This window comes from Coregonus clupeaformis, chromosome 1 (assembly GCF_020615455.1).
Source record: "Coregonus clupeaformis isolate EN_2021a chromosome 1, ASM2061545v1, whole genome shotgun sequence".
NCBI lineage: Eukaryota > Metazoa > Chordata > Actinopteri > Salmoniformes > Salmonidae > Coregonus > Coregonus clupeaformis.
In genome coordinates this window covers 78,026,657-78,038,637 of record NC_059192.1, presented here as the reverse complement: position 1 = coordinate 78,038,637, position 11,981 = coordinate 78,026,657, and the positions used below count along the sequence as shown (strand labels likewise).

Sequence of the window (11,981 nt, the reverse complement as noted above, 5' to 3'; positions counted from 1 at the left end):
TTCGGCGATGTCATTTACAAAATAGCCTCCAACACTCTACTCAGCAAATTGGATGTAGTCTATCACAGTGCCATCCGTTTTGTCTCCAAAGCCCCATACACTACCCACCACTGTGACCTGTACGCTCTTGTTGGCTGGTCCTCACTACATGTTCGTCGTCAAACCCACTGGCTCCAGGCCATCTATAAATCACTGCTAGGCAAATCCCCGCCCTATCTTAGCTCATTGGTCACCATAGCAGCACCCACCCGTAGTCTGCGCTCCAGCAGGTATATCTCACTGGTCATTCCCAAAGCCAACACCTCCTTTGGCCGCCATTCCTTCCAGTTCTCTGCTGCCAATGACTGGAACGAATTGCAAAAATCTCTGAAGCTGGAGACTCTTATCTCCCCCAATAACTTTAAGCATCAGTTGTCAGAGCACCTTACCGATCACTGCACCTGTACACAGCCCATCTGAAATTAGCCCACCCAACTACCTCATCCCTATATTGTTATTTAATTTGCTCTTTTGCACCCCAGTATCTCTATTTGCACATAATCTCTTGCACATCTAGCATTCCAGTGTTAATACTATTGTAATTATTCTGCACTATAGCCCATTTATTGCCTTACCTCCATAACTTGCTACATTTGCACACACTGTATATATATTTTCTGTTGTATTTTCTGACTTTATGTTTTTTTTCTTTACCCCATATGTAACTCTGTGTTGTTTTTATTGCACTACTTTGCTTTATCTTGGCCAGGTCGCAGTTGTAAATGAGAACCTGTTCTCAACTGGCTTACCTGGTTAAATAAAGGTGAAATAAAAAAAAATAAAAAAAAAATTCAGGTCGCATGTACTCAACCTGTGACCATAGAGGTAGTAAGGCCAGCCTGCAAGGCACTGAGACATGCCACCACAGTTTTTTCTCACGTGTCAAATTGGATTTCACTTGGTGTCATTTCAAGAGTCTCTGCAATGTCTCCAGGTATGAGGTAAAGTTGGGGTTTTTGACAGCCTTGAAAACATTGCCAATATAACCTACTAGAATAGGAAGATGCTGAGAGAACTCAAGAAATGTGATGAATGATATTCATAAATTAAAAACACATTTTTCATTGGACTCCACCAGGCAGGCCTTCTCACAAATTTGACATACCCCCCCCCAAAAAAAAGCAGATAAATGTTTAAATGTGCAAAATATTTGTACAAATTCGATTTAACACTAAAGTCATTATATGTTTCAATACTGTTCGGGTTGGAACAACTCTTGGTCCCCCAAGGCCGTGTTCTCCACTTTGAGGGTTAATGCTTCATCATCAAAGACAAGCTTCCAACCACCAGATCTAGTACTGTGAAGTCATGTCTGCATCTTAAATATCACCCTATTCCCTATTTAGTGCACTACTTTTGACCAGGACCCATAGGATGCACTATATAGGGAATATGGTGCCATTTGGGACGCAGCCAGAGAAGTCATGTTTATATTCCAACAAGGTTGCCAGTAAAGACTTGGGAAGGAATGATGACAGGCAAATTGACATGCTGCTCAGGGGGGCTGAGAGAGAAATGCCTGATGGATTTGCCAATACTGCAGGAGTGATGGGCCTCATATGGGCATAATGGACTGGATGCTTTGCTGTTCGTACAGATTGCCTGTCAAGATAAGAAAGCATAATAAATTACTTGGAAGAACATTTGTTGTTCAATTATTTTTTTTTAAATGTTATTTAAAATACAATGTTGTACAGCATTATGGCAAGAGCATTTTCAGCCGTGCAATGTTCTTCATATCCTCAGGTGTAGAATCTAATTACCAGGCCAGCTGATCTGTATTAAAAATCAAGGGATTTAATTTGACCAGTAAATATATATATGACATTTTTGAGAGAAGAAAGATAAAAGTTGTACATGTACTGAGAGAATATTTTCTGAAATGTAAGTATTGAAAATTCTATATCATTCAACATTGTGAAAGCTTTAGCTAGCTATATTAAAATGAATTGATAGAGAAAGATACTGAATCAAATGATACGATACCACAGGAGGCTGCTGAGGGGAGGACAGCTCATAACAATGGCTGGAATGGAGTAAATGCAATGCTATCAAACACATGGAAACCATGTGTTTGATACCGTTCCATTTAATTCCATTCCAGCCATTACTATGAGCCTGTCCTCCCCAATTAAGGTAACATCGGCCTCCTGTGTACCATACTGTTATAGAGTCCAGTGGTTAAAGGGATACTTCAGGATTTTGGCAATGAGGTCCTTTATCTACTTCCCTAGAGTCAGATGAACTAGTGGATACCATTTTTATGTCTCTGTGTCCAATGCAAAGGAAGTTAGATTTAATTTTGCGAGTCAATTCTAACTAGTGTTAGCGCAATAATTGGAAGTCTATGGGTATCTGCTAGCATGCTAGTAGATACCCATAGATTTTCAGTCATTGCGCTAACGCTAGTTAGCACTGGCTCTCAAAACGACCTCTAACTTCCTTCATACTGGACACAGAGACAAAAATCTGACTCTGGGGAAGTAGATAAAGGGGCCTCAAAGTATCGCTTTAAGGGTTTAGTGGTGAGGCAGAGACGGCCATGACGAGAGAGCAAATAGGGCTAGCCTGTCCTGATCTGAGAAATGGGGCTCAACTGAATCCTTGGTCTCCATCCCAAATGGCACCCTATTCCCTATGTGGTGTGCTACTTTTGACCATGGCCCTGGTTAAAAGTAGTGCACTACATAGGTAGTAGGGTGCCATTTGGGAAAAAAGCCTTGGTTAGGTGAGGTTAATATTCTCACATGTCATTAGGTCTGCTGGACCGGGCTGATGGCTCATTGAATCAGGCAGCAAATGATTTCCTCATGCTGCAGAGGACAGGCTACTTCAAAGGGACGAGGGCTGATGGGGCCGAGGTCAGGGCAGCTCTTTGCTTTGATTAATGACCGAGGATCAGAGGAGCACCAGAGGTGGCCCAAAGGTAAGAATGTAAGAATGTGACACTGGATTGGTTGCCTAAATGTAAGAAAGTGACTCTGGATTGGTTGCCTGTTGTCAAGAATGTCAGAATGGGAGCCAGATTGGTTTCCTGTAGCCTGTAAGGTACATACAGTGAGGGAAAAAAGTATTTGATCCCATGCTGATGTAACCGGTGTGAAATGGCTAGCTAGTTAGCGGTGCGCTCCCTCTGAGACATTTAAGTAGTTGTTTCCCTTGCAGGGTGACTGTTGTCGATGTGTGCAGAGGGTCCCTGGTTCAAGCCCAGGTAGGCGCGAGGAGAGGGACGGAAGCAACACTGTTACATTGCAATGTAACAGTGTTGCTTCCGTCCCTCTCCTCGCCCCTACCTGGGCTTGAACCTGGGACACTCTGCACACATCGACAACAGTCACCCTTGAAGCACCATTACCCGTCGCTCCACAAAAGTCGTGGCCCTTGCAGAGCAAGGGAAACAACTACTTCAATGTCTCAGAGCGAGTGACGTCACCGATTGAAATGCTACTAGCGCGCACCGCTAACTAGCTTGCCATTTCACACCGGTTACACTCACCCCCCTTTTGACCTCCTCCTTTTCCGCAGCAACCAGTGATCCGGGTCAACAGCATCAATGTAACAGTGTTGCTTCCGTCCCTCTCCTCGCCCCTACCTGGGCTTGAACCAGGGACACTCTGCACACATCGACAACAGTCACCCTTGAAGCACCATTTCACACCGGTTACACTGATTTTGTACGTTTGCCCACTGACAAAGACATGATCAGTCTATAATTTTAATGGTAGGTTTATTTGAACAGTGAGAGATAGAATAACAACAAAAAAATCCAGAAAAACGCATGTCAAAAATGTTATAAATTGATTTGCATTTTAATGAGGGAAATAAGTATTTGACCCCTCTGCAAAACATGACTTAGTACTTGGTGGCAAAAACCTTGTTGGCAATCACAGAGGTCAGACGTTTCTTGTAGTTGGCCACCAGGTTTGCACACATCTCAGGAGGGATTTTGTCCCACTCCTCTTTGCAGATCTTCTCCAAGTCATTAAGGTTTCGAGGCTGACGTGTGGCAACTCGAACCTTTAGCTCCCTCCACAGATTTTCTATGGGATTAAGGTCTGGAGACTGGCTAGGCCACTCCAGGACCTTAATGTGCTTCTTCTTGAGCCACTCCTTTGTTGCCTTGGCCGTGTGTTTTGGGTCATTGTCATGCTGGAATACCCATCCACGACCCATTTTCAATGCCCTGGCTGAGGGAAGGAGGTTCTCACCCAAGATTTGACGGTACATGGTCCTGTCCATCGTCCCTTTGATGCGGTGAAGTTGTCCTGTCCCCTTAGCAGAAAAACACCCGCAAAGCATAATGTTTCCACCTCCATGTTTGACGGTGGGGATTGTGTTCTTGGGGTCATAGGCAGCATTCCTCCTCCTCCAAACACGGCGAGTTGAGTTGATGCCAAAGAGCTCAATTTTGGTCTCGTCTGACCACAACAGTTTCACCCAGTTCTCCTCTGAATCATTCAGATGTTCATTGGCAAACTTCAGACGGGCCTGTATATGTGCTTTCTTGAGCAGGGGGACCTTGCGGGCGCTGCAGGATTTCAGTCCTTCACGGCGTAGTGTGTTACCAATTGTTTTCTTGGTGACTATGGTCCCATCTGCCTTGAGATCATTGACAAGATCCTCCTGTGTAGTTCTGGGCTGATTCCTCACCGTTCTCATGATCATTGCAACTCCACGAGGTGAGATCTTGCATGGAGCCCCAGGCCGAGGGAGATTAACAGTTATTTTGTGTTTCTTCCATTTGCGAATAATCGCACCAACTGTTGTCACCTTCTCACCAAGCTGCTTGGCGATGGTCTTGTAGCCCATTCCAGCCTTGTGTAGGTCTACAATATTGTCCCTGACATCCTTGGAGAGCTCTTTGGTCTTGGCCATGGTGGAGAGTTTGGAATCTGATTGATTGATTGCTTCTGTGGACAGGTGTCTTTTTATACAGGTAACAAACTGAGATTAGGAGCACTGCCTTTGAGAGTGTGCTCCTAATCTCAGCTCGTTACCTGTATAAAAGACACCTGGGAGCCAGAAATCTTTCTGATTGAGAGGGGGTCAAATACTTATTTCCCTCATTAAAATGCAAATAAATTTATAACATTTTTGACATAAGGTTTTCTGGATTTTTTTGCTGTTATTCTGTCTCTCACTGTTCAAATAAACCTACCATTAAAAATTATAGACTGATAATTTCTTTGTCAGTGGGCAAACGTACAAAATCAGCAGGGGATCAAATACTTTTTTCCCTCACTGTACTGTATGTGACGAATAATTGGTTGGCTGTAAATTATAAGGTGACTTATATGGTTGCATGTCAGAAAGAATCTCAGAATGTGACGCCGGATTGGCTGGCTGTAGGTAAAAATGTCCGAATGTGACTGGATTGGTTGGCCGTAGGTAAGCATAATAAGAATGGGATATTGGATTGGTTGACTAGATATAAGAATGTGATACTGGATTGGATTTGAAGGGAAGGAGACTGACTGACTTTTTAAGATGATTTTGACCTACACAGTAAAAAAAGATGGTTCTACATAGTGCCAAATAAGGCTTCTTCGGCTTGTAACCATAGCGGATCCCTTTTTGATGCTATATAGATTTATTTTTTTAAGGTTCTAGAAAGAACCATGCTCATAAGGTTCTAAATGGAACCTTTCTGGTGCTATAAATAACTACTTCCTAAGGTTCTATAAAGAACCATTGTTAAAGGTTCTATTTAGCACCATTTTTATGGTTCTTTATAGAAATAACCTTTATGGAGAATGGTACTATAAAGAACCATCCTCAATCTCAAAAGTTCTTTGTATATCCTTTTGAAGAACCATACAGGGTATTTTATTCTGGTCAGCCATATTATATTGTTAAAATTCCTTAGGTGTTGTTATTGTGTTAATTGACAAGTTGAAACAGGTGTCTTTCATATATACAGTATTTACTGCAATTGCTGGGGGTCCATGAGGAGAGAATTGGCTAGCAAACCTGCAGATAACATATTTTGTCTGGTCCTGGTAGGTATTTACAGAGAAGCTTGGCTCCCCTTCTGGCTTATGAAATCATACAAATTTGATCCCTGAGGCTTATGACAGTGTTACAGTCAATTTATTAAATGTGTTCATGATAAGTCTGCATTTTTACTTCATATCATTATTATTATAGTTACAGTTTGTTACAAACATTTTTCAGTTTCAAAATATTTCATTTGTCAGTCAACCTACATGTAATGGTCACCAGCATAGTCACCAGCAGCTGTCACATCTGGTCAGTGATTGAAAAAGCCACTTGAAAGCCAGCTTGAAAGCCAGCTTGAAAGACAGCTTGAAAGACAGCTTGCTGTGCCTTTTGGACAAAATACTTCCACGTTTCCCCACACAGATATTATGTATTGTAGAAGCCTTGATACCAGAAATGTAATCAATACAACCACAATCGTAAACGCTTCACAGTGCTATTGGTAGATAGGAAACTAACTCACTAATACCTCTTTTACTAAATATACTGAACAAAAATATAAAACGCAACACGCAACAATTTCAACGATTTTACTGAGTTACAGTTCATATAAGGAAATCACAGCCACTGGGGAGCCAGACCCAGCCAATCAGAATGAGATTTTCCCCCAAAAAGGGCTTTATTATAGACAGAAATACTCCTCAGTTTCCTCAGCTGTCCAGGTGGCTGGTCTCAGATGATCCCGCAGGTGAAGAAGCCTTATATGGAGGTCCTGGGATGGCATGGTTACACGTGGTCTGCAGTTGTGAGGCCGGTTGGACGTACTGCCAAATTCTCTAAAACGACGTTGGAGGCGGCTTATGGTAGAGAAATTAACATAACATTCTCTGGCAATAGCTCTGGTGGACATTCCTGCAGTCAGCATGCCAGCATGCCATCTCTGGCATTGTGTTGTGTGACAAAACTGCACATTTTAGAGTGACCTTTTATTGTCCCCAGCACAAGGTGCACCTGTGTAATGATCATGCTGTTTAATCAACTTCTTGATATGCCACACCAGTCAGGTGGATGGATTATCTTGGCAAAGGAGAAATGCTCACTAACAGGGATGTAAACACATTTCTGCACAACATTTGAGAGAAATAAGCTTTTTTGTGTGTTTTATTTCAGCACATATTTTTGTTCAGTATAATAGAAAATGAAACCATCTGATTGTTTAATTGGAATTAGGCCTTAGGGCGGCTTGCTTGAGGAAAGGTTTAAAGATGCATTAATCACCTGGGTTGTCATTCTCCAGGACCCTGTACCTATGCTTATTAGTTTCTGACTCAACAGAGTCAGACGTGCAGCTTGCTAACGCAGCTACCTTTGCTCGCTCACCTTCTCGCTGACACAAATCATTTCAAGCCCCTGACTGACCTATGTTCTTCTGGTAAGGTAATTAAGCACTAATTAAAAGGTTTCCAGCTGCCTTGAGTTCATCCCAAATGGCACCCTATCCCTTATATAGTGCACTACTTTTGACGGGCCTGGTCGAAAATAGTGCACTAAATAGGGGATAGGGTGCCAATTGGGATGTGGCGCTTGTGCGCATTTTGTTCCCCCTCCCCCTGTTGAAGATATTGTCCTCACAGGTGCCTCTCTCTCCTCTTATGTGTGTTTACCATTCACATTCCTGCCCTTTTATTCACAGTCTCATGATCAAGATTAGTCCACCTATTGTTCGGACATGATAAAGAACGAGATGGATAACTGATGTATAGCCAATGGGAAGCCCATTGCAGAATGTTCACATCTCCACAGATCTGGTAAAGTGTTAGGTTCAACATAATGTATTGTAGTTTTATACCAATGTCATAAAGTACAAAGGCAATTTTTTATGTGAACTTGATAGCTACTTTAATTAACTGCAGTGGGCTAAATCAGGGTCAGAGTGATTCTTGGTAGTCTTCAACAAATCTACTTTGAAACAAAAGTATACACCTCACTCACATGGTTATGGACTTAAAAAGAAGACACTGGTACCATGTCAGATACAGAGTTGAAATGTATAGAAGTTTGAGTTTGCATCCCAATATTACACTTTATATACATTACAGAAGACTGAAATATAACAAAACCATTTGACATAGAAACACCAGATTTGTTGCTCTTAAAAAAAATAAACATTTATTAATTATGAAATCATGACATTTTTAAATAACATTCCACCCATGAGGCCATTAGGTCATTTGACTGCAGGAAAGGGCTACGGCTAAATTAAGATGCATATTTCTATACAAAATAAGAACTCCTAAAATATTAAGATTGGATTCCACTATAATGATAGAACCCAAACTAGGATTTCAGTCTTGAAATAAATTGGTTGGCATCATTTGTAAATTATTAGTTGAACATGAACTAAACAATGCTTAAATTAAGAAAAATAACTATGCTTAAATTAAGAAAATACATGTATCTTATACATCTTCAAATTAACAAACAAAGTGTTAATTAAACAAGTCTACTTATCAATGTTGCTATATTGCACTGCCTTCTCAGTTAAAAGAGGATAGGGTGTTGACAACTTTGGTGACTTTTCAAAGACAGGCGACAGTTTAACATTGGGGGTATTCGGGTCAAGGAACTGGTATATTTTCATTGGTATTAAGCTGCTCTTTTTGACAAGTATTGCTACAGACCCTAACACCTTTTCCTGTTGTAAATTCGATGACACTTTTCAGTGTTAGGGTGTTAATAACCTGGTCTCAAAATGTGTGTAATGCTGAGAGTCACTAGACTGTAATTAGACAATTTCTACTGGGAAAAATAACAAGTAAATATCATGCATGATGTAGCCTAGTCCTTTCTATGTAACATTGGTGAGTTTTTTCCCCATTCATTAAATTGTGTCGATAGAAAATCCTTCTTGATGATTTGTTGTACAACAACTCAGCCAGACCCGATGCGAAAACTAAAAAATGCATCTCCCTTCCTCTACTCTATTACAAAAAGACGTAAAGAGCTTGTGCAAGACTAGTCAAATTCCTTTGTAATTCTCTGCTGCTGTCAACATCATTAGCCGTCATTTCCCAAGCCACTTCAGTTACATGCGAAGTGCTCTTTATTGTGTAATGAGCCAAGACTCTGAAAAGACCACTTCAAAGGGCTCTCCTGAAAGTTGTTGCCCATGCAGCCTGCTGACACGTCAAGCTGGGATTAAATGTTCCCCCATAATCAGATCTTTGTTTTCAAATAGGCCCATTGTTTATCTGCACCTCGGGTGACAGATATCAAGGGCAGGCGGAACTGAAGGAACACTGACACAAACAATATAGATTCTAGAACACAATCGTCATATAGTGGCTATATGACAATTTGTTGTAGAATCTATATTGTTTGTTTCAGTGCTATTTTGTAGACTACAATTGTTTGATATTAATTTTGATACTTCTATGAGGTTCCTCAGTGTGATTTTACAGCCATTGTTATTTCTTGGCCATGCACTCTATTGTACATAGTCTCTGGCTCTTATGGGGGCACATTTACTGCTCTGGATATCTTGATTGTCGAAGCCCTGAGCACTCGCCCACGTGGAAATCGGCATTGCAATCACTGTTCTATTAATAGAAATTGGAGACTCTCACGAACACAGACATGTCTGTTTTGCTCTACGATGCCCACAATCTTCACAGGACTCGTCTGAAGGTCACCTGTGTCTGTGAGGTAAAAATGAAATTGAATAGGTCATTTTCCAACAAAGGTATATTTGAAACATACTTCAAAACATACTTCCTTTTGATATTTTTTTTGACTATCTGTTTTGCCATGTATGAATGTGTTATTCAGTGTGTTTTGTGGACTAATAGCAGAAAGGTCAAATGTATATATCTATATACTGTATATACACATACAGTACCAGTCAAAAGTTTGGACACACCCACTTTTGACTGGTACTGTATATATACCTACAGGGTTCCTATAATTCAAAATCAAATAGCTAAAGGATTCATGGTATGACTTTCTTAAAACAATTCCATATGTTAGCTTAGTAGACATTGACCCTAGAGGCGCTGACTCTAGAGGTTTAAGCTCATACTTCTAAGGCAATTTAACAAGCTAAAGAGCATAAACTGCACTCAAGGGAGTGTTTGCGCCACAGTGAACAGCAGCACTAGGCCTAAAAGAAAGATGTATTCGTTCAGGTCTATAGTGCTAACACTGTACTGTTCCAGTATTGATTTGTAATAGCCCACTTTTACTGTATTTCATGAGAATAGGTAGCAGTTGCTTAGCTGTTTTTGGAAAAGAACATGGCTATGTCTCAAATGTCACCCTATTCCCTACGTAGTGCAGGGCTCTGGTTAAAAGTAGTGCACTATAATACAGAATAATAGGGTGCCATTTGGGACGTAGCCCATTTTTAAAATTACATTGAAAACAGAAGCCCTTGTTTTTATTAACCTCAATTAATCAAGAAATGGCAGTCAAATGATCTGCAAAGCAACAACACATGAGCAAGAAGGGGGGGAGGGGGGGGGTTGATACAGCAGTTCAAGATACAACATTTGAGAGATAGTATTACAAGAGGTGTACCTAACAAAGGTCTTTGATGGTAGAGATGGCATTTGACAAGCCCACTAGAGTTGTTCTAGCCATACCATCCTGCTTAGCTGTGGATTTCTGTAGAATAAGATTGTCCAAAAATATAAATGTTCAAGAAGATTTTAAAGATGTAATTTTAAAGATGGATTTGGATTTGGAGTTTGAATCATGTGAATGAAAGAGGAGCCGAACCCAAAATGCTTTGACACAACCCATGAGTATGTCCATTCAAAGGGGTCAAATAATTCTGTGTCAAGGGACAGCACCGCGTAGGAAGATTCTTGGTGCGGAGCTGGCTCTATCTTGTCTTAAGAAAACAGGCCTTTGTCTAAGCAGGGCCCTCAACTTGGACAGCATGGGGAAGGCTTCCCAGGGAGCGTCTGCAAATGGCACCCTATTCCCTGTATAGTGCACTACTTTTGACCAGAGCCCTATTGGAGCCCTATTGGCCCTGATCAGTAGTGCACTGAACAGGGAATAGTGTGCCATTTGGAACGCAAGCCTAGCTTCTCTTACAGAGCCCAGTAACAACTACAGTAATTCTTCAAACAATTTAGCCAAAGAAATGCCATGCGGTGAGTAAAGGACAGAGAAAAGATACAGAAAGTAGATGAATAAAGCAACATAAATTACCAGGCCCTGAGTCTGCATCCCAAATGGCATCCTTTTCCCTATGTAGTGCAGTACTTTTGACAAGGACCCATAGGCCAAGCCCCTACGCCGAGCCTCCGCTGCTGCCTGCATGTCACACCAGATGGTCACAGAAACTAGAAACACAGGCAGGCCCCCTCTACAAGGTTACCCACAATGCATTTCACTTTAGATCTGGGGAACCGAAGAGGAGGAGGAGAGAGAGAGAGAGAGAGAGAGAGAGAGAGAGAGAGAGAGAGAGAGAGAGACAGAGACACACAGAGATGGGCATTTTGAGGGATAAGGGAGCGGCCATTAATGAAAAATCACCATAATAGGTCTAGGTTTATTTTAAAGTGAAACAAAATGGCTCAATTTGACCACTTAGCCTGCCAGAATTGGTGGAAGTGAGATACAAGAGCAACACACAAGAGGACAGCCAAATCAGTCCCCTGGTAGGAAGACTATTAGGGCCAACAAAGCCAGATGTCCAAGGGTTTTTACACTTCACTATAGAAGACTTGGATGCTCTCTCATTTCTAAGGGCCAGGTTTATTCATCATTATGCCGTAATACATTTATCTAACACTTTCACCTGATAAAGATAAGCTGTATGCAACATAAATATCATTTAAAAATATATATGTCATAAATATGGGTTCTACTAAATGCACTTGTGGTGTTAATTAAAACAATGGACAATATATTTTCTTAACTTCCTATTTAGATCCATACCACTAAACTATCAAAATCATTAGGCTCTTGGAGAAATGTCTACCGTCATCGTG

General features: G+C 41.1%; 1 long non-coding RNA gene across 1 annotated transcript; it reads right to left on the bottom strand.

Annotated features, from left to right (window-relative positions):
• Nucleotides 1-8,178: 8,178 nt before the first annotated feature.
• Nucleotides 8,179-11,294, bottom strand: LOC121584378. The gene is made up of 3 exons (XR_006003705.2): nucleotides 11,197-11,294; nucleotides 10,555-10,641; nucleotides 8,179-9,677 (listed from the first exon to the last, which is right to left on the bottom strand). It is a non-coding gene; the product is annotated as an uncharacterized LOC121584378 (long non-coding RNA).
• Nucleotides 11,295-11,981: the final 687 nt, after the last annotated feature.